Source organism: Suncus etruscus, chromosome X (assembly GCF_024139225.1).
Source record: "Suncus etruscus isolate mSunEtr1 chromosome X, mSunEtr1.pri.cur, whole genome shotgun sequence".
NCBI lineage: Eukaryota > Metazoa > Chordata > Mammalia > Eulipotyphla > Soricidae > Suncus > Suncus etruscus.
This window is the reverse complement of record NC_064868.1, coordinates 125,661,128-125,688,475: the sequence shown is the minus strand read 5'-3', so window position 1 is coordinate 125,688,475 and position 27,348 is coordinate 125,661,128. Positions and strand designations below refer to the sequence as shown.

The 27,348-nt window shown below is 41.6% G+C and overlaps 3 non-coding genes across 3 annotated transcripts; 1 reads left to right on the top strand and 2 right to left on the bottom strand.

The window, feature by feature from the left end:
• Positions 1-940: 940 nt before the first annotated feature.
• LOC126000062 (small nucleolar RNA U3) lies at positions 941-1,147 on the bottom strand. Its single transcript, XR_007492443.1, has one exon. It is a non-coding gene; the product is annotated as a small nucleolar RNA U3 (small nucleolar RNA).
• A 5,840-nt stretch (positions 1,148-6,987) lies between these two features.
• On the top strand, positions 6,988-7,148 carry LOC125999974 (U1 spliceosomal RNA). The gene has a single exon (XR_007492392.1). It is a non-coding gene; the product is annotated as a U1 spliceosomal RNA (small nuclear RNA).
• Positions 7,149-19,328: 12,180 nt separating this feature from the next.
• LOC125999794 (small nucleolar RNA SNORA51) lies at positions 19,329-19,458 on the bottom strand. The gene has a single exon (XR_007492264.1). It is a non-coding gene; the product is annotated as a small nucleolar RNA SNORA51 (small nucleolar RNA).
• Between the last annotated feature and the right edge of the window lie 7,890 nt (positions 19,459-27,348).

Genomic DNA, 27,348 nt, shown 5'->3' with positions numbered 1-27,348 from the left:
GGCTAGTGCAGGCAAGGCAGGCACCTTACCTCTAGCGCCACCGCACGGCCCCCAAACCCTGAGATTTTCAACAGCCTGTTTCTGGATGTTGCTGGCCCTTCTGGGCACCTCGAAGATTGTGTTTATGATGGGCCATGATCGTCTCCTTGCAAAGGGATAGATACACCTAAGATCTGGATTTCACAGATCTCTGACACGCACCGATTTTTAACACAAGGGGCACTGTAAATGTGACCATGACAGTTTTGAAGAGTGTCCTATCTACTTTTTTCTCTCTATACCCCCTTTAACAGTGTCCAAATATTATGATCAATTATCCCAATTTCCCTGCCTGCTTCTGTGCAGAAAATTTATTTCTCTCTTTCTGTCTCTGACTTTGGGTTTTTATTTTAGACACTGGTTTGAACTATTGGGACTTTTCAGGACTTTTTTAAAGTTGTTTTAAGTGCATAAAATAATTAGCACGTCTAAAAAATCATAGCAAAATGAGAGACACCAACACTTGCAATTATATTTTTTATTTTTTTTTTTTTGTGGTTTTTGGGTCACACCCGGCAGCGCTCAGGGGTTATTCCTGGCTCCATGCTCAGAAATTCTCCTGGCAGGCACGGGGGACCATATGGGACACCGGGATTCGAACTGATGACCTCCTGCATGAAAGGCAAACACCTTACCTCCATGCTATCTCTCCGGGCCCTATTTTTTAAAGAATTTTTTAAAATACCACTCAGACTGCATCCTCTTCCTCTACCCCAGGGATCTCAAACTCAATTTACCTGGGGGACTCAGGAGGCAAATTTGAGGTGATACTTGAGTACAAAGTCAGTAGTAAGCCTTGAATATTGGGGGTTGTGACCCAAACTACTAAAACAAAACAAAAAAAGATTCCTCTAGGTCAGGGACAAAAAATGTTGTACGGAGGGCCGCAAATGGCCCACGGGCCGCTAGTTGAGACCCCTGCTCTACCCCTTCAGAGGAAAGGAAGAACGATCATCGATGGCCAAAGGCAGCCGCAGAAGTGACACCTAGACCTGGCTTCACGCTCAGAAGAGGACGCTCTGCTCCTCCTCGTGGCTTTCGGTGCTCTACATGATCAGAGAAACTTCTCTAGTTACACACTGTAGAAATGTTCCCTGAAAGTAGTCTTTGCAATTATGTTTTACTTTGGTTTTTTTTTTTTTTTGAAGCAAACAACCTCGCTCTGCACTCAGAAATTACTCGTGTCAGTGTTCAGGGAAACATATGGGCTGCCAGGGATTGAACCTGTGTTGACTGCACATCAGGCAAATGCCCTATCTGTTGTATTCTCCTGGTTCTAACATATATTTGTTGTTTGGGGACTCTATGACATCATTCATCAGAATTTTCTTTTTACTTTTTTTGTTTTCTTTTTGGTTTTGATTCACACCCGGTAGAGCTCAGGGGTTATTTCTGGCTCGATTCTCAGTAATCGCTCCTGGTAGGCTCAGAGGAATCATATGGGATGTCGGCATTTGTGCTACCGTCCTTCTGCATGCAAGGCAAACGACCTACGTCCATGCTTCTCCAGCTCCGTTACCAGAATTTTCTGCAAGCAACTTCCCTCATATAGACCCACTGAGCAGACCATCCACCACTCCTGTCATTAGTGTGAAGGAAGTCATATAATTTCTAATTATAATTCAAACAACATATGGGCGTGGAGTGATACCATAGCAAGTAGGAGGTTTGCCTTGATGTGGCCACGCTGAGTTTGACTCCAGGCATCCTTTATGGTCTCTTGAGCCCCAAGAATGGAGAGCAGAGCCAGGAGTAATCCCTGAGCACTGCTGGATATATAGCCCCCAAAACAAAGCAAAACAGAATAATTCACCATGTATCTTTTTATGAACACATTGAGCATACTGTACCAAATGACTGCAGCTGTATCTTGTTTGGAAACTTACCTGGGACAGAATAAGAGTAAAATGTGTAAGTAGCACACAGTCATTTATAAGGATGTTCATATATATACATATATGTATATATATATATATATATTTTCCCCCTTAGGACACAGGTGGATTTTGACATAGGATTAGCCACAATCTGGATTTTGCATTTCTATCCCAAAATTGCCTTAGGTTTTCATCTCTCCTGGTAGTGGTGCTCTCTACCGACCAGAGAATGAACTGCAGCTTCCCCTCCAACCAGGAGGTCAGAGCTGCAGCTCTCCACCCACCCCATCCCCACTGCTGCACATGTCCAGGCATGACTCTACCCTGCTCCTGCACCTGGCACCAGGCACAGACATGGCCCTGGTGGCCTCCTTGTGGACATTACTATATAAAAATAATAAGGGAAAAGATGTGTTCCAGGGAAAGAAATCTATACTTCTACTGGTGCTAAATAACTGAGACATAAATTTAATATATGCTTCAGTAAATTATGAGTCATGTTTGTAGTTGGTTTCAGTTATATAAATTAAATAAATCATGAGTCATAAGTTAGAATATAGAAAGATGCTTGCCTGCATATAGCCAACCAGAAATGATCTGCCATGTCACCTTTGGTATTCAACAACAGCCAGGAGTGATTTTTCAGCACATTGCTCAGTTGATAACAAAACAATGTGTCCATGAGAATCAAAAATATATAGAAGATTATAGTAGAAATATATGAGCCCTAGACTTGCATCCAAAAATTTCACAAGGGATTCATGAGGTATCAGAAGCCCTGCCATCTTCTCATGAAGCATAGGTGCCTCTCTCTAAGGTTTCTTTTACACTCAGATAACACACTATCTGGATTGCCACACTGTCTCACATAATAATGTTAGGGCAAACTTTATTTGAAGTGTATTCTGGGAAAATTGTGTGGACTTCAGTGTCCTCTGGTGGGCCACAGAGACACGTGGATGTTCTTAGTGTCCTATAGAGCCATTTCTTCTCCCTGTGTGAGTTTTCACTTCTTACCTTCAACTGGCCTCACAGAGTTAATAGAAAGCTAGCAATGCTGTATCATGACAACAGTTAACAAAAAGCAGGGGTGGTGTGGGGAGAGATAGCCTGGAGGTAAGGCGTTTGCCTTGCATGCAGAAGCTGTTGCTTCTAATCCTGGCACCCCATATGATCCCCTCAGCCTTCCAAGAGCGATTTCTGAGGAAGAATCAGGAGTAACTCCAGAGCTCTGCCAGGTGTGACCCAAAAACCAAACCAAAGCAAACCAAAACAAACCAAAAAACAGCGGGAAAATGAAGGATTATAATTCCTAACACAGGTGATGGGAGTTGATGCTGATATTGGGATAGATGAAGTTTTATAGGCACAAAACCCAATGATCTATTACGTTGTAACTCACATTTCTTTAACTAAATAAAAATGTTGAAGTCTAGGCCAGAGAGACTGCACAGCAGTAGGGCATTTGCCTTGCATGTGACCGATGCAGGATAGACTAGAGTTCTAGTTCAGGCATCCCATAACATCCCCGCACCTGCCAAGAGCAATTTCTGAGTGCAGAGCCAGAAATAACCCCTGAGCACCACTAGGTATGACACTTCCCATAAAATGTAGAAGCCATAACTTGTGCAAATTGAAAATCGTAAAACATCAATTGATAAAGAGACTTCTAGAAATCTCTGAAAAAAAATTCTCCATGATGAAAATGTGTTAAGATAATTCCATAATTTGTCGCTGTCAATTCCCAAATTCACTATGGTGTATATATATGTGTATCTTCATTTTGAGTTTGAATGTGCTACACAGAGTCTCTATTAGTTGTGACAAATATAATATATTTAATATCATATCATACTTGTGTGAAATATGGTATCAACCTAGACTTATCAATGCTTAGGATTAAAAAGACCCAGTTCCCCTATCTCAGAAAATTGGCACTCTGAGCTCTTCTAAGTATGTTCATTGCAAAGATTGAAGTCCTCTACCACCTTGCTCCAGATCTCCAGGGTTTCCCTGGGCCACATGCCTGGGCAAGCCGGTGAGTGGGGCCCCTTGGTGGAACTTGAAGGTACCCTAGGCTTGCCCCCATTATCCATTCAGCTCCTTAGGGAGGGTCTGGGTGGGGCCCAAACTTCTGGCCTCCCAGCTTCTTGAAGGATCTCTCCTTCCTGGGAGCCGAGAGTCTAGCAGGAGGGGTTTGGCAGGCCACCGCCATGCTGGAGGCCTTCTTAACCAGGCCTAGTGGGGGTGTGGGACTTGGGTAACCCCAGCACCCCTCTACCACCTTGCTCCAGATCTCCAGAGCTTCCCCAGGCCACATGCCTGGGCAAGCCGGTAAGTGGGGCCTCTTGATGGAGCTTGAAGGTACCCTAGGCTTTCCCCCATTATCCATTCAGCTCCTTAGGGAGGGTCTGGGTGGGGCCCTGAACTTCTGGCCTCCCAGCTTCTTGAATAGCCCCCGCGTGCACAAGAAACATTAATAGAACTCACTATCATTGAATTATGTTTTTATGTATGCAGAATGTCCACTTTGTACTCTGCCCTTTTGCATACCCCTTCATAAGATCATATTCCTCTTTAACTTCCTTAACTCCTATCATCATTACTCCTCATTTACCCTTTCTAACTTAAGTACTGTAGAGTCAGTCCTAAGCCACAGATCAAAGTGGTGCCCTGGAGTTAACACCCACCCAACTATTTTAAAAGGCATAAAAAGGACACTTATGTCTCTTCAACATTTTATGGGTGTTTTCTTTGACAGCTATAACTTTTGCTGAATATTTTCTTATACAGTGACGATCCCCCCCATGTTTTTTGTCTTCTCTTTGTGAACTGCTCAATATGAAATTTGGTTTGAAAGAATCCCTCAGTTTAATGCTTATGTTTGAACCAAGTCATGGGTATTGTTGGAAATGTTCTTACGCCCCCATATATCTGATAGCACCACGTGGTTTCATTTCTTGTTTGCTTAGGCACACTAAAATGGGAAAATACTATACATACCAATAAGTTCTTATCTAATAGAGATGGGAACACACAAATCTTGTAGTGCAATGAGACCTTACACCCTGAACATTGACATAAAGACCTGGTACAAGCCTCAGAAGAATGGGCATTCTCCATTCACCCCTGATCTAGAGAAGACATCTACGAAACATCCAAGGTTGTATATAACATCACCTGGAGGCATTCCTCTACCAGGGAAGACCCTACAGCTGCTCTGACATTGATCTACTCAAAAAAGACTTCCCTTAACACTAAGAAGACTTAACAAAAACAATGACCTGCTTACTGGACAGGGCTTGCTGTATTGCCCCTTAATTGTGAGGTTTGTCTATAACATCACCTGGAAGCAATCCTCTACCACGGAAGACCCTACCACTGCTCAGACATCATCCTGCTCAAAAGAGACTTCCCTTAACACTGAGAAGACTTAACAACGACCTGCTTACAGGACAGGGCTTCCTGCATTGCCCTTTCATGGTGAGGTGAAACGAGAAGACACTCCACATCATGACTTCAATTTAGGATATGCAGATTCCAGAATCTTTAACACAGAAACATGATACCAACAACAGAGACTGTGTGAAAAGTGTGTTGGCACTATGGACAATGTCTTGGATCGGACGATAACTTGCCTGAAGCCTAGAGTTGGTCTTATGCCAGGAAACTTCAGGGGTAGGATCTCTTTGTATTTAGGCCAAGGTTATTCCTTTCCATGCCTCTCATATTTTGGTGGACCTATGCAAACAACAATTGCCACTCTAACACCTTTTTTACTGTGCTCCTTTGACTCTAATCCTTAAAATGCACCCACTTAAAATTTGAGGGTAAATGTACCCACTTAAAATTTGAGGTTAACTTAAGCTAATATGAATGTACATGGAAATGTAAAAAATACTATGCCTCTAATGTTTAAAAAGTTATGTAAGTTTTATGGCTTTTGATTGCCTTGTGTGCTGTTAAGAAATATTATAATGTGCTACAATCTGGGGACTTGAGGGACAAAGTAATTGTACATGGATTCTGTTTTATTTATCATAACGTTCTTTGGCTGAAAGTTCAAAGTTAAGATATCAGCAAGGGAACTTCTTCTGAGAATTATGTTATGGCTGATTGTCCTTCCACTGTAACTTTACCTTGTCCTCTTTGCATCTTTTGTTCTCATAATTCAAAATAAAAAAATAAAAATAAAATAAAATAAAAAATTAAAAAAAAAAGATTGAAGTCCTAGATTTGAGATAGGCGAAAATTGTTAAGGATAACTCAGCTTGGATGCTGAAAACTGGGCATGCAGTCAGAGCACGTGGAGAATTACAGAGACTGAATATTTATCACATCCTTGATACTGACAAATTCCTAAATATATGATACTATAAAAGTGACCATGACCACACTTATAAAGTGTCTTCTCCACTCTCTGCTGTCTACCGCCAGGTTTCAGCTCAAGAATATGAAGTTACAAGCATGCACATAGAACAGTGGTCAAAAGCACTCCAGACATGGTCTTGCTTACTATAGATAACCACCTAAAGCACGTGACATCGCTTAACATACAGCTTTCCCTAATTCCCTTAACCTTTCTTCCTTAAATACAGAAGCATACACCCTGTTTTAAGCCCCTCTCCCATTCCACTGAATAGGCTGACATAGTCCATAATTACAGTCCCTAATATGATATCCATTTCCCTCCAAAATAAACTAAATGTACAGTCAAAAATATAATCAAAACTGACTTCTCAAAGTGGCTCATGTATGCTTCCTTGTGAATGCCCTCTTCACCTGAGATCCTTCCTCACCAGTGACTTCCATATCAAACAACTCTGAGATGACCATTGAATCCTAAATATTGGGATGTGACATTATCTTTCTCATTTACAACTAACACATGAATATCACCTCAGAGAAAAAGTTTTCTTGCTAATGCACAAAGGTAGAAATGTGTGTAGATTTAACTCCAATAATATAGACTCTGAAAATGCTGATTCATTCACCCTGCGTGTGAGGATAAGCTGCCTTGAAGAATGAGCCTTGGGAGGCTACAGAGTGGCCCGTGTAGAATGCATAGGTCATACTTACCTGGCAGGGGAGATACCATGATCTTGACTGTCCTTTTCCCAGGCGAGGTTTATCCATTGCACTCCGCATCTGCTCACCCCTGATATTTCCCAAATGTGGAAACTCGACTGCATAATTTGTGGTAGTGTGGGACTGTGTTCGCGCTCTCTCCTGGAAAAAAAATAATGTACATCTCAAGTGCAGAATCCACAAAACTGCTTTTGGAATGGGATGGCCAAAAAGGAGTGATTAAGAAAGCAGCAATGCTTATTTAGAAAGCTGCAACACTGAAATCTCTCCAGGGGGTCACTGCCTCCAGGGTATAGGACTACCTAATCAAGACAGGACTGAGACTCTATGGTCATCTCTTCCACTGGGGTACAAAATGAGAAGAGCGTTCTCGCTAGAGGTCCCAGTTCTCGGCCAGGGATTCATTCATCCTGCCTGCGAGCATGTACTGCTTGGAAGAAGGAGCCCTTGGGAGGCTGAAGAGAGGCCTATTTAGAATGCAGAGTTCAAGTCCAGAATAATAAAAAATCTTATTTTGTAATGGCATAGCCTAAATCGGCGTGATTTAGAAAGCAGCAATGCTGACTGGGTCATGTGTAAATCTCATCAGTTGCCACAGCTTCCAGGAATAGGAATACCTTTATCAAGATAGGACTTCGAACTCTAGGGTCATCTGTTCGACTGCGGTAAAAAAAAGTCATGCTCAATTTGTAGGTTCTGGAATCCTCAGCCCTCACCGAAGAGGCAGTTTATAGCTCCTAACTGTATAAGCTTCAGACCAGGTGGATGCTTCAGTTGGTGGCTAGTGGCACTGCCAGCATCAAGAGGAATGGATAAAAAAAATAAAAACATAAAAATAAATAATAAAAAAAGAGGGATGGATGCTCAGATGGGAGGAAGCAATGCAGACTCTCGAATTAGGCTCCGGCAACAAATGAAGCCAGTTTTCAAGCACGGATCCAGGTGTTGAATATTCACAGCAGACTGTGGGCAGAGCTGGAGGGGATCTGGCCTGTTTTAAGCTGCTGTGGCCTAATCAGAGTATCTCCTGTTTAGGCATCTCTGTCTTTGTTGCATGAGTCACTCTGTAACTTCCCTCCCGAAGGTTACAAATTAAAAAATAAAATGTTTAAATACATTAAAAATGCTTACATATTAACTACAATGTTGGTGAAAAGTTAATGCTTCCTGAGAAATTTAGAAAGAACCAATTGGTACTGCCTTAGAAAATCAATGGGAGCAGTCACCATCAGCACACCTGGGGGCAGACAGGTGCCGATGTAATTCTCCTGCAGGTACTGGGACTTGAACCCGGGAGGTTATGGTGCATGCCTGGGAAAGGACGGGTGGCGACCTTTCTCTCTCACAAATATTGGGGCTTGATCTCAGGGGAGGCTGCCGGTCACCTGGGGACCCAGATGGGCAGTGACCTGCTTCTCTCCCAGTAACTGAGGGCAGAGCTCAGGGAAGGTTATCATTAGCAGTACCTAGGGAACTGGACGAGTGGTGATTTGCTCATCTCACAGCTACCAGGGGTAGATCTGAGGCGAGGCTATCAGAGATTGCCATTATCAGAGCTGGGGGACTACCCCCTTTCACAGGAATTGAGATCATGGAGATCTGAGAGCAGGAGCAAATTTCAGTGACCACCCTCACCATCCCCACCTAGGGCCCCACTACGGAGTAGGGACCCACCCACATGCCACAGGTGACATAGGAGGGCTGAGAACAAAAACAGAACACTATGAACCACCAAAAGCAAAGAATATGGGGAAACCAAGGAAGACACTATCAGCCAGAGATATGGATAGAAATCCTAGCAAGTTTCTAAGCCCACCAAAACAAATGAACCCAATAGATGAGGACATAAAAGTGGCATTGAAAGCCGTCCACAGTAACACACCTAGAAACAATAAGCCAATTAACAAAGTGGCTGGATACAAAATCAATACACAAAAGACAATAGCATTCCTCTCTACAAATAAAGAAGCAGAGGAAAAAGACATTAGAAGTTGATTCCATTTTAAATAGTATATAAAATATCAAGTACCTGGGAATCAACTTGACAAATGTAGTGAAAAAACCTATATCATGAAAACTTCAAATCGCTTCAGAAAGAAATTGAAGAGGACCTAAGGAAAGGGAAGAACATCCCCTGCTCATGAGTAGGAAGAATCAAAATAATCAAAATGTCTATCTTACCTAAATTGTTATATATATTCAATCCAATCCCTAACCAAATTCAGACATCCTTTTATAAGGAACTTGAACAACCAATTATAAAGTTCATCTGGATCCAAAAAAGACCTAGACTAGTCAAATCCATACTAAAAAAAAAAACAAATAAGAAACTGAGTGGCATTTCTTTACCTAACCTGAAGCTTTAATATAAAGCCATAGTCATCAAGACAGCATGGTACTGGAACAAAGACAGATGATTGGATCGAGAAAATGTGGTGTATATATACAAAATGGAATACTACATAGAAGTTAGAAAGGACACAATCTTGGATTTTTCAGCAATATGGAGCTACAAAACAGTATGTTAAACGAAGTAAGCCAGAAGAAGAAGGATAAATACAGAATGGTTTTTCTGTATTTTCTGCACTTTTCTGAGGTACTCAGATTATACACCATATATACATATAATACCCAAGAACAATTACAATGGCCTAATAGGGTAGAAACTCCAAGCACTGTAGTTGTCAGCATTTACTTGGGGGAAGTGTTCAAAACAAGTGGAAGAGGAACAACACAAAGCCTCAACTACCCATTATACCATAGAAAAACCAGCAACAACGGAAACAACTGTTTAGAGTGAACAGGTACATTATCAGCATCTTACTACGAAGGGCTATAATAATGTCTTAGGGAGCTTATACACAGATAAAGGTGAAGAATATGATTGGAAACCAGTGACTCCAGTGGCAGCATTTCCAAACAATATGTTTTAGAGTGTTAATCTTACTAGATATAAAATAACCTCTCAGCTTCTCTGTCCACAGAGATTCTTGGATACAAAGGGCAGAAACTATAATTTTGACACATCAGTCATACCTGATACCATACTCAGTTTACTTTGTGAAAATGTCTTGATAAAACACTCCACCATACACTTTTTTCTTTGGTTTATGTCCTCTATTAGGACCTGAAGCATATGACCATTCAGACCACTGAAACAGTCAACTGCAAACCACAGAATTATGTAAAACATTTGGGCAAATTAACATCTCCTTTCTCTCTCTTCTCCGTACTTCTTTCCTTACCCCCTCTCTTCTTCTTCCTCTTATTCCCCATCATCGTCAATTCAATCTATGTCAAAGAAAGCCCACACTGAGAGTTTCTCTTTAGGAAAGGAACTTCGATACATAAGACGCAGCAGCGGACAATACTATATAGGGTAGCCACCTACATAAGTAGGTCTCATTAACACATTGTTTAGTACTAGAGTTGAAACTTATGTATATCCTAAACTGCTCCAGCTATTATCTAACCCTGAAATCTTCATTTTGCAGGGCCCATCCCCATCACTGATGAAATGCCTAGAAATTGGGAAAACCTCCCAACTCCAACACACCAACCCAATCTCTTTTATTTGCTTTATTATTATCTTTTGCTCTCCCTTCCTCTCTTTCTTTAGCTATAAGTAAGGTTATGATTTATATTAATTCAAGCAGTCCTTAAGAGCTCAAACCCACCTTATTAGCAATACCTTAAGAATAGATCACTAATGTATGTCTTTATGTGGGCATGAGTACATAGAGAAGTCTCCTCTATGAGAGCCAAACCTAAATTGTAAACAATTCATGCCTGAAATATATATAGCCCTTCCTATATACTATTGCTCCTCCCACTTCAGAAATCCTACTATCCCTTCACCCTCCAATTCCAAGCTGATATGCTGCATTATTAATGCTCTTTACCCTCAGTTCTTAACCCATTAGGTATCAAGAAAGACCTCCTGCCCCAACAAGCCATCACCCAGCTTCCAAGCAAAGGGACACCCACTCAGCCCCACATCTCAGCCCCTGACAAGAAACTACAACCAACACTCCTGCTGACTCATGCTCTCTTAACCTCCCACTCATCCCCGTTCCCAAATGTAGATAGTTGCTTGATACCAGACTCAGCTCCAGAAGGACCCCCAATGCAAGAACTCTACCCAAGCCTTTTCTGCCACAAAGCACTTCACAAACTCAACAAGACCAGGGTGTCTGATGAAAATATGGCCTGGATTCCACTCCCCACAAAAAATACCCCAAAAGACAATGAGGAAGCCTATAATTGATAAGTTTAAGACCTCCAGAATACTACCTCTTAAACTGTTCATATCCAAATGTAAGGTAGTCTCTGCATAACTTTTTTCCCTTAATTATTTTTCTTTTAAATTCATTTTTTCAAGCCTGATTATTCTTTAACTCATTTTCATTTCTTTTTCCTTTTTATATATACATATATGTGAGTGTATATATGTGTGTTTGTCCTGTTTTTGTTTTATTCTCTTCCTTAACTGCACCTTTTTTGGTTCTGCTTGGTACAAAAACCTACAAGAAAAAGTCTTGCCTGGGATAAAAGCTCAGGTCAGAACAGGGCACAGAGACACTCTCACACCCAAATACACCAACAATATAATATAGCACCAATTCTTTTTCTACAGGCATACTAAAAGGGGAAAATTTTATGTATAGAAACAAGCTCTTAACTACTAGGGATAAGATATCATACATTTTACAATACAGGGGCACCTTCCACTTTCGACATATGTCATGTGGTCCCAACTTAGACTCCATGTGATTAGACAGCGACCGTCCAAATCCTAGCCCTAGATCTCAGACATAGAACTGACATAATTCTCCACAACAGCTCTAGGAAGGAAACTCACTCTGGGACATTCTTAATACTGCTCTGACACCAACACACACCACACTTGATATGACATCCTGACAATGAGGAAATGGCAACAACTTGATCTAAGAACAGGTTGTAACACCTCACCATTGTAAGATGAAACCAGAAGACACATCATCCTTTGATATATGCAAAAGCGAAGATCACTAACTATAAAAGATATAACTGAGCAGAACTTATTCTGGGACCAATAAAAAAGTCCCTTTGGCCTACAATCTGTACAACAATCAAGATCTCTAATGCCAGAGGTCTGACTGAGACAACTGCAACTGAGCAGAACTTTTGGAAACATAATGAAAGACTCCATCCTATGCTTCAACCTAGGATCTGTGCAAAAACCAAGACCACCAACTAAAGAAGACTGATTAAAACAAAAGGGATGGAAGCGAACTGTCATGCGATTAACTCTAGACTCCTTGCTTTGATATGTGTGAAAGCCAAGATCGCTATATACTGGTTGTTGCAACCAAGACTGGACAGTACACATCCAGGGACCAACAACAACAACAGCAACAAAAAGCTCTAGCTTAGCGTTTGCAATACAATCTGTTCAACAAACAAGAGCTCCAATTCCAGAAGGTTGACTGAGACAACCGCAAATGAACGGGTCTTCCGGAAACATAACGAAAGACTTTACCCAGGCTCCAGTCTAGGAGCAACATAACGACCAAGAACACCAACTACAGAAGATGGATTAAAATGGTAACTGAAGAAACATAACTGCTAGAACCACAAAGAAAGACTTCATCAACTCCATTCCCTGAGCTGCACAGCCACAAAGATCTCTAGAAACAGAGGTCTGATTTTACCATCCAAGACAAAGCAGAAGTCTTCCACACACCACGAAAGCAGCAAGGGGAGAGTAAATGATCATGCAAGGAGCTAATGAATATTTAAGGTCCCAGCTAACCTGTTTCTATAAGACGAAAGTGCTCCATAAGTACAGTGGATTGAGTGCTTGACATACGTGCAGCTGCCCACGTTTGGTCCTCAGCATCCCATAAGGTACTGAGCACCACCAGGAGTAGTTCCTGTGGTTTTAAAGAAAAACCTAGTTTGTACCCCCTCAGTTTTCTGTTTTGTTTCTCTAGTTTGGGCTTACACCTGACTGCAGCCATCATTCTGGATCCCTAGAGGTACTCTGGAAACCTTACGTGTTTGAAAGAAACAGATTGGGATTGACTCCATGCCTGACCCCCTCTACTGTCTCCCTGAACCTCTCAGTTCAAATTAAATCTTGTCTTTAACTCTTGGCACTAACCCTCTGTTATCATTGTCCTGTGGTATTCATCTGCTATATTATTTATACTGGAGTCGAAGATGGCTAAATGCAATCCAGAATACCAAAACCCAGCACCTGGAGACACAGAACTTCAGGCAAGAGTCCAGGCTTTTGTTTTAGCTTACTCCTGGCTCCATCATCAGATCAGCCCTGGAAGGAGCCTAGAGTACCCTATGGGGTTCTGAGATTGAACCCAGTTCAGCCATGTGCAGGGCAGACACCCACACACTATCTATTCTGTCCCATCTACAATCTTTTTAAAAGAAGTTCAACACTGTAAATAATGCAGTGATTTTAAGACCTGGTTTGAGGGTTTGAGGGAATGTGCAGGAATATTCACCAGGAATAGCCTCTTAAACTGATAGATGTGGCCCAATAGTCAAGCAGAAAACACCTGTTTAGAATTTCCCCCAAAGTGTTTTATAAGTACAGTTGATTATCATCTCCCCTGAGCCCTTCCCAGATGGTGAAAGATCCCATGGTGGAAATTTGCCCATGTGTTTATGAATTAAGTTTACCACCATGGAGATTTCAGGGCTGTGATGTTCTTGCCTTCAGCTCAACATTGTCATCAAAGCTACTTGGGATTTTGGCTGGTATGACAGAGGCCTTTATTCCTGGAGCTCACATATGTTCAGATAATGAGTTTGTTACTTGCCACAGGAGGGGAAAGGTACTTCCCCTTTCTTGAGCTGGTGACTGTGCTCTGACTCCTATGTGCAACCAGAGGACACTGTAGTGTACTTATAGTTATCGTTGCCAAAACAGCTTGAGGGAATATTTTATATAAAATCTGGCATTCTAACTATGACTCTGGCTTTGTCTCCAGCCTAGTGTTTACTAGGCTCTGCTCTGTAAGACTTTGGTAAACAAATTTAGAGGAAAAGTATTCTGGCTGCCTTTGCTTGAGGAACTCTCAACTATTAGGTTAAAAACACCTAATTACCAGCTGGTTGTCATGCATGTGTTTATGGAAAGGGGGAGTGGGGTGTGTAGCAAAAGAGTTTGGGTATTGAGTAAATAGTGAAGTACTTAACCCTGCTCAATATATTCCTTTCCATAGCCAGATGTGGTTACCTCACTCTTGCCTTGCACACAGCTCCCAGAAGCCCAGGCCAGGTTCCACCTGTCTCCAGAATGGAGACAGGGATTATTTGCTCCTGCTGCAAAAGCTGTGTAAACTTTCCTGGCCGGTACTGAAAAAGGGAATACTATTTATTTTTATATCCTGTGTATTTTGTCATGGTCTGCTGACTCCCTGTTTCACTGAGAGCGACACTTACCTCAACAGTTAGTTCTATATTGTGTATTGAATAATATTATAAAAGAACTTTTTTAAAAAGCTTTGATCCCTGGAAGTGTGTAGATTTATTTCCATGTGAACTGGTTATTTTATATAAAGTACATTCTGAAACCAAAAAAAAATTTCGAACTGTGCTTAACATCAGGGAATTAGCTAAGAATGGGTCAATAATTACCTTATGGCTTTCATTTATTACACACACATTTTTCTTGAAAGAGTACTTAAGGGGCCGGGCGGTGGCGCTGGAGGTAAGGTGCCTGCCTTGCCTGCGCTAACCTAGGACGGACCGCGGTTCGATCCCCCGGCGTCCCATATGGTCCCCCAAGAAGCCAGGAGCAACTTCTGAGCGCATAGCCAGGAGTAACCCCTGAGCTCACAGGGTGTGGCCCAAAAACAAAAAAAAAAAAAAAAAAAAAAAAAAAAAAAAAAAAGAAAGAGTACTTAAAACTTACAAACACTTTGACCCTACTGCTGAGAGAAATCGGTGATCAACAACTATATATGCAGTTTTTCTAAGTAACATTATACTCCTTAAAGTCCATTTCTCCTTTAAAATTCACTTTATTCTTAGAATGACTATGGTGTAATGGGTAGGTTGAATGACTTGAATGTGGCTGACCCAACACTGACCGAGGTTGGAATCCCGACGTCCCCGATGGTCCTCTGAGCCTGCCTGCTGCACCTTTTGAATACAGAACCTGGAGGAACCCCTGAATGCCCCCCAGTGTGACCCCTTAATGTCCATTTCTCCTCTAAAATTCATTTTCTTCTTAGAGTGACTATGGTGTAATGGGTAGGTTGAATGCCTTGAATGTGGCTGACCCGACACAGACCGAGGTTGGAATCCCGACGTCCCCGATGGTCCTCTGAGCCTGCCAGGAGCGCCCTCTGAATGCAGAACCTGGAGGAACCCCTGAATGCGCCCCGGTGTGACCCCTAAGCAAACAAACAAAAAGATAAAAAAATTCACTTAATTTCCAATCATCTGATAATGAAATTCTCTTCAGAATTCTTGATATCTCATTTATCTGATCATTTCTAATTTCATTTGTAAACAATTTATATTTTCCTGGCTTGCTTTTAATTGCTCCTTAAGTTCTGCAATTTCAAGGCTTGTCTTTGTTTTGGCAGCTTCTAATTTTTCTCTGGTTTTCACTTCAAGTTCTGCAGCTAAGGAAAATACCTTTAAGGAATTATTTCACTTCTCCCACATGTGTAGCTTATGTCATAGACTAGAGTAATAAGTATGCCATTCTTTTCGGCTTCTTTTCTATGATGAAATGTGAGTAACTTAAGATACATAACATTACACACAGGAAGGTGAGTAAAAAAGTCTGAACTCCCAAGAGAGGATAAAAATAGTTTCTAGGACTAAGAAGGAAATTCTGAAGGCCGAAGAAATAGCGCAGCGGGAAGGGCATTTACTTGCACACTGACGACCCAGGTTTGATCGCAAGCATCCCAGATAGTCCCCCGAGCCTGCCAGGAGTGATTCCTGAGCGCAGAGCCAGGAATAACCCTGGATCACACCACGTGTGATACGAAATAAGAAATTCTGGGCAGTAATGTTTTAATTTAAGATTCAATGAACATTTCATTTTTCTTCATATACTTAGTAATTTAGAAACAAGGAGGTGCACAATTCAGAGACATTAAACTATCTATGATATTGTTAAATCTATTCTTTTTTAAATAAACATTTATTAATTAATAAATAAATAAAATACACAATTTCACTCCTATTTGCCTTACAGAAATAACAAGATACATTCCAAAAGTAACTGGGGTCTGGAGCAACAGCACAATGAACAGGGCATTTGCCTTGCGTGCAGCCTACCCCTGGCATCTCATATAGTCCCCTGACACTGCCAGGAGTGATTTCTGAACACAGAGCCAGCAGTAACCCCTGAACACCACTGGGTGTGGCCAAAAAAACATAAAACAAAAGCCAGGCTATCAAGGAAAAGACAGAATATGCCCGGAAGAGAGAGATGCGAGACCAAATAATGCTTCTCCCCAACAAACCTCTGCTCCTGTCTGTCCCAGTGTCCTGGCTCAAGAAGAGCTGCTGAGCCCTCGGCCAAATGGACTATAAAGCTCTGAGAAGGATTCTTGGGCGACAGCTCTTAGTTTTCCACCAGCACTCTACCTCCTAGGATACTGCACATCTTTGGCTCTTCTCCCCAGTGGTCAGGACTCTGGTGTCTGTATTTCCTCACACAAGCAAGAATCCCAACCCCTTAATCACAAGCCCTAGGGAGCAGGAGATGTGACTCTACCATGTTTCCCCACAGACCAACATTTAAGCCTCAGGACAGAGGGAGGGATAGAGGGAGGGAGGGAGGATGGAATGAAGGAAGGAAGGAAGGAAGGAAGGAAGGAAAGAAAGGAAGGAAGGAAGGGAGAGAGAAGGAAAGAAAGGAAGGAAGGAAGGAGGGAGGGAGGGAGGGTAAGAGGAAGGAAGGGAGGGAGGGAGGGAGGGATGGAGGGAGGGAGGAACGAAGGGCGTTAAATCTATTCTTAAACAAAAAACCAAAAATGAAAATAATTTTAAATCACATAATCATTATTTTTTTTAAATTTATGGGCAGATAAATTAGAAAAACAAAATCGAACTTTAAAAATAAAGTCAGTATTTCTAGTAACATTATTTTAAGCTAGTTTAATATATTTGGTTTCTGGATCAGTCCTGACAGCACTCAGGGGTCACTCCTTGGTGGTGCTTAGGTGACCATATGGGATGCCAGGGATCGAACCCGGATCAGCCATGTGGAAGGCAGGCACCTACTCCGCTGTGCGATCACTCCTGCCCTTAAGCTATTTCTATCTCTAAAATGTATTTCTAAAATGGAGATGGTAGTAGAAATACGTCCTAATATCTATTATATATAACGAGGATGTAAGTGGTTTAATGTATATAAAGTATACACTGCCTAGTACATCAAGAATCTTATTAACTTATGATGATCAAACATTAAACAAAAACTAAAATATTGTTAGTAAAAAAGCTCCTTGGTAAATTGCTAAAGAAAACATCATTACTGCAAAATAGAACCCATCTTTTAAATACTCCATTTAGAGCAGCATTGGGTTTGACAAACAGAATGCACTCTCGCCCAACAGCGCCATCTAGTGGCCTCGTCATTTAGGCACTGGCGTACTTTGATAAGATGACTGTGGTATTTCTTTTTTTTTTTTTTTTTTTTTTTTGGTTTTTGGGCCACACCCGTTTGATGCTCAGGGGTTACTCCTGGCTATGTGCTCAGAAATCGCCCCTGGCTTGGGGGGACCATATGGGACGCCGGGGGATCGAACCGCGGTCCTTCCTTGGCTAGCTTGCAAGGCAGACACCTTACCTCCAGTGCCACCTACCCGGCCCCCGACTGTGGTATTTCAATTGAAATAAGCATTGTTTGATATTAGAAACAAGACAAAAACACACACCTTCGGCATCAGAAATACTTGATTATGTTATAATACGTTACTGAATATTAATTAGTTGAATGCTTTCTATCTCTACACCTCCTTTAATCTCTGCGCTCTGTTTTTTTTTATTATAATATAATTTTATTTTGATCATAGTGGCTTACATATTGTTGACAATATTTTAGGTACATATTTACATAAAATCAGGAGGGATTCCCATCCATCACCGAATTGTTCTCCCTACCCGTCCGTTTTCGTCTTCCCTCCCATTTCTTCTTCCCTCACCCCCAGGGCGGCTAGAATATGTGGTCCCCTCTGTATCTAACCTATTACTTAGTAGTCTTGCACCATTTTGGTCTTGGGGCCTCCTTTAATCTCTCGCTCTGTTTTTCAATTTGGTTTTTGGGCCACACCAGAGGGCACTCGGGTTACTCCTGGCCTGAGCTCAGAAATCGCTCCTGGCTCACGGGACCATATGGGATGCAGGGGATTGAGCCCAGGTCCATCCTGGGTCAGTCGCATGCAAGACAAATGTCCTACCCCTGCACAATCGCTCCGGCCTCTATTTTCGTTTTTTTTCTGTTCTTATTGGTGTGCATGAGCTCTTTAATATATGTATCTTATGTATCAAAGAAACCAGTAATTTGTGATATAATAGTTTTCAGGGCTTACATCTGTTTAGTTTTCATGGCATACATGTACCATGATTTTGCTGGGGTGCGTAACGTGGCTCTGGGGACCATCATCCAGCAATGCTGCATCAACTGTTTAGAAAAATCTATTCCTTCTTTACTCAATTTCCACACCCAGTGCAAGACAAAACCTAAGTGATAAGCACTTTTGATCAGACACTGAGGCATAGAGATAGGAAAGAACAGAAACATGCCTAAAGGTGCCACGAGGTTTTCAGGAGATCTCAGGGCATGGATGGGATTCACAAAGAGGAAAGGAACGGCTGCTTGGACCCTGAGCCAAGCATGACTACTCTCCGTATTCTTTTTGTTTGTTTGTTTGTTTCCTTTTAGTTCACATCCAGCAGCAGTCAGGGGTTACTCTTGGCCCAAAGCTCAGAAATTACTCTTGGCAGGCTCGGGGGACAATATGGGATGCCAGGATTCGAAGCACCATTCTTCTGCATGCAAGCCAAATGCCCTACCTCCACGCTACCTCTCTGGCCACTCTTTATTCTTTTTTTTTTTTTTTGGGCCACACCCTGTGACGCTCAGGGGTTACTCCTGGCTATGCGCTCAGAATTTGCTCCTGGCTTCTTGGGGGACCATATGGGACGCCGGGGGATCGAACCGCGGTCCGTCCTAGGCTAGCGCAGGCAAGGCAGGCACCTTACCTCCAGCACCACCGCCCGGCCCACTCTTTATTCTTTTCTACATGTATTATCCAAAAAGCTATTGAGGATTTTTTTCGTTCCCCACCCCCCATTCACAATACAGACCAGGCAAAGAGCCTGGTTTGAGGTGTATATGGGGAACATTTACTGTACATCCTCTTTCTATACAGTCAGTGTAAAGAACACAGCCTATGGTAAGCATTGGGAGGCCTTATCTTTTCTTTTCTTTTTTGATTTTTTTATATATGTAAAAAAAACCCTTCACCAGTGTAACCTTCCCATCACCAATATCCCAATTGTCCTTCCTCCCCACATCTAACCCCATCAAAAAATGGGGAGAAGAACTGAACAGACACTTTGAGAAAAAATAAATACAAATGGCTAAAGGGCACATGAAAAATTGCTCCACATCATTAATCATCAGGGAGATGCAAATCAAAACAACTATGAGGTACCATCTCATGCCACAGAGATTGGCACACATCAGAAAGAATGAGAACAAGCAGTGCTGGCGGGGATGTGGAGAGAAAGGAACTCTTATTTACTGCTGGTGGGAATGCCGCCTAGTCCAACCTTTGTGGAAAGTGATATGGAGATTCCTCCAAAAGCTGGAAGTTGAGCTCCCATACGATCCAGCTATACCACTCCTAGGGATATATCCTAGGAACACAAAAGTACAATACAAACATCCCTTTCTCACACCTATATTCACTGCAGCACTGTTTACAATAGCCAGACTCTGGAAACAGCCTAGGTGCCCGTCAATAGATGAATGGCTAAAGAAACTCTGGTGGATATATAAAATGGAATATTATGGAGCCGTCAGAAGAGGTGAAGTCATGAAATTTTCCTATACGTGGATGTATATGGAATCTACTATGCTGAGTGAAATAAGTCAGAGGGAAAGAGATAAACACATAATTGTACCTATGGGTTTTGAGAAAATGAAAAACATTTGGTAATGATTCTCAGAGACAAAATAGAGGAGGACTGGTGGGTCCAGCTTCCAACATGAGATCACCACGGGGGTTGTTTAGTACAGTCACAGAAATAATTACACTGAGTACTATCATAACAAAATGTGACTGAATCAGGGAAGTAGAAAGTCTGTCTAGAGTACATGCTATTGAGGATTAAGATGAGTTCATGCAAAGACAGAGCTAGCAGAATACAAACAGGAAGCACTCAACAAATTTCCTATTTCGAGAATCCCAAATACTGACTGAATGCAATACCCTCCATTTGGTAAAAGTATACTCCTGTTTTTGAGGACTTGGATCAAAATCCATGAATTGCTTTACTGGGAGACTAAAGGAGTATCTTCTGACACAAACAAGGCACAAGAATTTGAGGTTCCCTATATCCACGTAACACTTACAAACTCCTCTTGCTGATCCAACACAATCAAGGGCACCCATTGAACTTGGTTTATATTTTTAAAATTATTGTTGGGTCAAGTGTCTCCCCATCTTCCAACTTTATTAGTCATTCTTTCTTTTGGCTTTTTGTTTGTGTGTGTGTGTTTGTTTTTTGTTTTTGGGTGACAATCAAAAGTAGTTACACCTGGCAAATAGGCTCAGGTAACCATAGGATGTCGAGAATTAAAACTGGGTCAACTCCATGCAAAGCAAATGTCCTACCTACTATGCTATCGCTCTGACTCAGTATTTGATCTTAGTTTTGTTCATTTATTAACTGGGCCTTTCTTATAACCTATGCTAGGCTTTTCAAAAAGTACATTAATCCATCGCTTATTTTCGTTCTTTTGGGGGTTAAACCTGGTGTTGCTCAGGGGTTACTCCTGGCTCTGCACTCAAATCGTTCCTGGCGGGCTTAGGGACCACATGGGATGCCAGAAATGTAACTGAGGTCCGTCCTGGGCTTGGGGAGTGCAAGGCAAACACCCTAGCACTGTGCGACCGCTCCTGATCACTTGGCTTATTTTCTATAAAAATTATGTGTTGGGGCAGGAGCAGTCGAGCAGTGGTAGGGCTTTTGTCTCACATGCAGCTGACTCATGTCACCCGAGCCAGTAGCGATTTCTGAGAGCGATTTCTGAGAGCGTAGCCAGGAGTAACCCCTGAGCAACACTAGGTGTGGCCCAAAAACCAAATAATAATGATAATGATAATAATAATAATAATAATAATTTTCTTCAACTTTTATAGGGCATGGCATGTACCTCATTTTTTTCTTCATAGTCGTGGTTCTTCCCACATTTCTTTGTTTATAGTCACCTCAACTGAAAAATGTTAACAGTATCCAGAGTCAGTGTTTGTCTGCCTTCACACGTATTCCTTTAGTACCACGTTGTGTCACAATTTATAAATTCATCTTTATACGCTTCTCCATATATATATATATATATATATATATATATATATATATATGTATATATAAAATCTTGAACGCATACTTTTCTGCAAATAATAAAGTCTTAGTACAATGGATACCCTTCTTACTATCTTAAATATTAGGGGCATACTCTATCCAATCTGTTTAAAACTGTACTAATATTTCCCAAACCTGCATCTCAGAATTTCACCACCTCTATGAAAAGCAATACTTTTATGGGCTGGAGCGATCACATAGCAGGTAAGGCCTTTGCCTTGAAGACAGCAGATCCAGGTTCAATCTCCAGCCACCCATTTGGTCAGCCGAGTCTACCAGGCTTTATTTCAGAGAGCAGAGCCAGAAATAGCACCAGAGTGCAGCTGGGTATGGCCCCAAAACAAAATACAACAAACACAAAAAAGTCACAGTAATTTTCAAGCCACTTCATTACTCTGAAAAACCCCGCTCTTTCGATCTTCAAAATAGAATCAAAATCCAACTACCTCTCATTGCCCCTATTGCTATCATTTTGGTTACTTCCAATTCTACCATTGTCTAAATGACTGGATTTGATCTAATTTTATTCTTTCTGCTTTATAGCCTCTTTTCAGTAAAAGCTAGGATAAGTGACCATTTTTTTTTGTTTGTTTTTTTTTTGGGTCACACACGTCACTGCTCAGGGGTTATTCCTGGCTCCATGCTCAGAAATTGCTCCTGGCAGGCATGGGGGACCATATGGGACGCCGGGATTCGAACTGATGACCTCCTGCAGGAAAGGCAAACGCCTTACCTCCATGCTATCTCTCCGGCCCCATAAGTGACCATTTTTAAAATATTAGTTTTCTAGTGTCACCTTTATTTTCAAAATCCAAAAGAAACTTCATAACACCTTCAGTTTAATAATCTGAAGCTGGCACAGTTACCCATAACTCCTTATATGATCTGTTTCTGGGCCATGAAGATAGTACAAAAGTAAGGCAGGAGGGACTTTTGAGCAGAGCCAGGGGCAAGCTCTGAGAACAGCCAGGTGCACCTCCAAAACAAAGGGCCTACCACCTATTCACTTCTCTTCCGTCACTTCTAATGCCCAGTGCCTTCCTGTTCACTCTACTGGAGTGTTGACTGGACTCCTGACTACTCAGCAAGGCGAACTCTTCCTGGAGGGCTCTTTCTACAGGTAACACCTTTCCTTCAGGTGAACACTGGACTCACTCCATTAAGCATTTGCTCAAACGCCACCATTTCAAGCAGCAGTCTGACCAGATATTTAAAAGTCCATTTCCTCCCTGAAAGATGTTTCCTCTCCGCCTTAATTTTCTTATTCCCTTACTACCTTATGCTTTTCTCTAGTTAATGACAAGTTTCTTTAAAAAGTAAGTCTCTTTCATGAGGACAGGGAATTTAAAAGAGGAGTATGAGGCTTGGGGTCCTCCACTTGGGTGCTCAAGGGCTATTTCTGGCTGTGTGCTCAGGACTGAACACTGGAAGGCTTAAGAGGCCAGATGTGATGTCAGGAATTTGAACCAGGGCTGGTGGCATCCAAGATAAATCCCTTCATCCCTGTGTGAACTCTTTAGCCTCCAGGGAGGACTTTTTGTATGATTTGGACACTACTCTGTTCTCAGAAACATACTACGCCTGGTACACAACCAGTGAATGAGAGATCACAGAACTACTAAAAGAGAAACTACATGGTCAGTGACAAATAGGTTCCACCTGGAATGCTAAAGAGACGGTTGGCAGTAGCTGCATGGGGGATATGTAGGGAATTCAGAGGTGATGTCAGTCAGAGGAAGCTTTACCAGGATTAACAGTCTGTCACTTTGATATCCACCATGCCTGTATGAATTTGATACTATAGAATTAATATCAACTAGAAAAAGGACAGACTTGCTCATCATCTACAAACATTATTATATCTTATAAAATTCATCAAAAAACTTTTGTTAACAAAGACCAGAAAACAGAAAATGACTGGAAAAGGTTAATAACTAAGATGAACAAAATGCTATGCTTAAATATAATAGAGGAATAAAAGACAAAAGTATGTTAGAGAATTTGAGAGGCTGGTTATCTTTTACCTCTCTGAAATGAGGTCTACTTTGAAAACAATTTCAAATATCCTTTACCGAATTCCAAAATACATGTATTAAATTTTAGCTAAAATTTACTTCAATATATTATTGAAAATATTAGTTATCGCTAAACATACAATTCTTATGCTACTACATCATAAAGCATTTTTTCAGTAGAAATTAAGAATTCATGGCACTTACAGCCAGTTTCATGCTAATAGGCACTTAATGTAAGCTGACGAGATGTTGTCAATAACGCTGCATCTTTGGTGCAGGATCTTGAAATACCTAGTAGGACAGAATTAAAAAAAAAAGTCCAATAAGTTCAGAGTTCTATAACTGAAAAGACGCTCAAATTCTTATGGTATCTACTTACCATTTCATCATAGAACTCAGACACCACCTTGTGTTCCCCTAGCATTGCAGTGCTATCTTATGGAAGCAGCTTCACTAAATGATACAGGGTTACCTGTAAAGTAAAAATAGAAGAGACGTTGGTGCTCTGGCAAAGACAATTGTGACCAATTTCCCAAACCCTGTACTTTAGTTTCTTTGAGGCACAGCAGCCCACAGCCAAACCCAACAGGAGTAGCACAGTTTGGGTTGACACCAAAAACAAAACAACTGAATATTGCCATATGACAGAGTTTGTAGATTCAACTTATTAGAAAACAAATGAAAGTAATAACTTTTACATGGTTTCTTCCTGTAATAAGATTTTCTTATACTTTTTCCAATAATGCTCAAATTATATCTGTTTTTGTATTGAGTTTATAAAAGGCACATCACTTAAAACGGACAAATTTATTCACTTAAGGCAAGAAACATCATGTCATAACTTTACACAAAGTATGTCTGAATAAAATGTCAACATGTGGGGGCAGAGCGGTGGTGCAAGTGATAGGCTTGCATGTGACTAACCTAGGTTAGACCACGGTTCGATCCCCCGGCGTCCCATATGGCCCCAAGCTAGGAGCGATTTCTGAGCACATAGCGAGGAGTAAATCCTGAGCCATCACTGGCTGTGACCAAAAACCAACAAAAAAAAAAAAAGAAAAGTCAACATGTACCATGCTATTACTTACTGTTACATTTTTACAAGTACTGAATACTATAGATCTTCAAAAGATTAACATTACTCACAGGTCTTTCATTGGGTCACAGAAAAATATTTTGACGGTTATTTCAAATTCACCCCATCCTGTTTCAGTAATTTCAAAATGTGGTTCAGTAACAACTGAAGAGAGCATAAAGTAAAATCATTGTAAATGACTAGTGTTCTAGATCCCTTAAATTTTTTGTTATAAATAAAAAACACTGTACTATACCTCTTTAAGAATCGCCATAACTTTCATGCAATTTAAATTGAATTTTCTTCACATAAACTGACATATCCTAAAACAGAGAGAAATTAAATATGCATAAAACTTGGAGAAAATAAAATACATTGAGTATATGTACCTAATTTTACACAATATACCTACCTTTAATTATGTGGCATTTACAGTTTTAAAAGAAAAAAAACACAGGGACTGGAGCATAATAGTACATAAATAGGGTTGCCTGGACTTGGAAGTGGTCAACCCATATTTAATCCCTACCAGGAGTGATTCCTATGTCCAGAGCTAGAAGTGACCCCGAATGTATCTTTGAGCCCCTTAGAAAAAAACAAGGAAAAAATAAAGCATAGGAAGCCTGAAAATTATTTCACAATTCATAATAAAGTAGGACATACATACATACATACATACATACATATAATTCACTTACTTTGCATTATTTTTTATTCTACACATATGCTCTATCCAATTTTGCTTTTTCATACATAGTCTATACCTAATCATTTTTTTTTAATTTTTTTTGTTTGTTTTTTGTTTTTTTTTGTGGTTTTTGGGTCACACCCGGCAGTGCTCAGGGGTTATTTCTGGTTCCAGGCTCAGAAATTGCTCCTGGCAGGCACAGGGGACCATATGGGGCACCGGGATTCGAACCGATGACCTCCTGCATGAAAGGCAAACGCCTTACCTCCATGCTATCTATGGCCCCTACCTAATCATTTTTAAACCAAAAACTCTATAATTGATTTTATAGAATGAACTGTAGATATAATTAAGGTCAATTAAACTAAGGGAACCAAAATGTTGGGTATACCTTTCCGCAGCTTTTCTGTGACCTGGAGTGGCTCATGGGGTCCCTGCGGGCACAGGCGTATCTGGAGGAAATGTTTTTCTCTCCGGTGGTTGAGCTGCTGCTCCATGGTGCTGAAGACCAGGGTGCTAAAGACCCTGGGTCTCAGCCAGGGAATCCTGCAAACTGCAATTCTTCTGCTCTTTCAGAATAATAGACGAGGAAAGATGGGGCTGCACCGTCACAACTCCAGTACCCAGGGCCACGCAATGTCTTGAGAACAGGCTTCTGACTCTTGGTGATCCAGGTAGCTCTCGGACCCTCTGGCTTTTCTGCAGTCCATAAAATAAAGACTGGCCACTGGGACCTTCCCTGCGATGGCCGGGGGTTTCTCCCCAGATGAATGGCCGTGCCCGAGCACTGCTCAAAGGAAGTTCTCTACATGTCTTTATATATAGACATAACAGCCCCCGCAGGGCATATGACAGTGCAGGCTGAAGCCTGCGATGACATCCTGCTTGAAGGAGCCTTCGGGAGGGTGCAGAGAGGCGTGTTTAGAATGCATAGCACCAGTGCAGAATTCCAACAATTTGTTTTTGGAATGGAGTGAGTTGGAAACCTGCAACCCTCGCTGGGTCCTGCGTGATTCTGCGCTGTGGGCCACAGCTGGAGGGAATAGCCCTGCCTGTATGGTGACGGGAACGAGGACTCTGGGGTCACCTGTTGCATTGGGGGCCAGAATGTGGAGATCGTCCTTCCTAGAGGCTTCTGGTCTCGGTCAGGGATTCATGCAGGTCTTCTTGGTTGTCGCTCACCAGGAATGAGGAAGCAGTCACTGTTGCCGCTTCATAGAATCACAAGCATTCTCCATGGAGTGGTGTCTCACACATGCACTAAATGTGAGCGGGATTTCCCATTCTTGGCACTGTGATGTGCCCTTAGATACCCCTGTCACTCAGGACTCCTCTGACAGTCAGCGAAGAGGAAACACTCTGAGTCAATGGACTCACCCAAATGATCCTAAAACTAAGGAAGTCGGGAAAGGCAACAAACTTCTTATGTGTCCTGACTATGGCCAGGCCTTCACTTACTCTTCTTCTCTTCATGGCCACAGAAAATTGATACTGGGGGCCGGGCGGTGGCGCTGGAGGTAAGGTGCCTGCCTTGCCTGCGCTAGCCTAGGACGGACCGAGGTTCGATCCCCCGGTGTCCCATATGGTCCCCCAAGAAGCCAGGAGCAACTTCTGAGCGCATAGCCAGGAGTAACCCCTGAGCGTCACAGGGTGTGGCCCAAAACAAAAAAAAAAACCAAAAAAAAAAAAAAAAAAAAAAAAAAAAGAAAATTGATACTGGAGAAAAGGCTTATATTTGTCAGGAGTATGGAAAGGGATTTTCTCGAATGTCAATGCTCATCAGGTAAATGAACATTCGTGCAGGTATTACGCAGTGGGGCGTGTGTGCTCCCTTCACTCCCAAATATAGACCTCAAGATAATTTTTTTAAAAATGGCTGAGAGCAGTTCCAGGCCACCACAGAGTGACACGGTTGGTTTTGAGGCCCTGCCG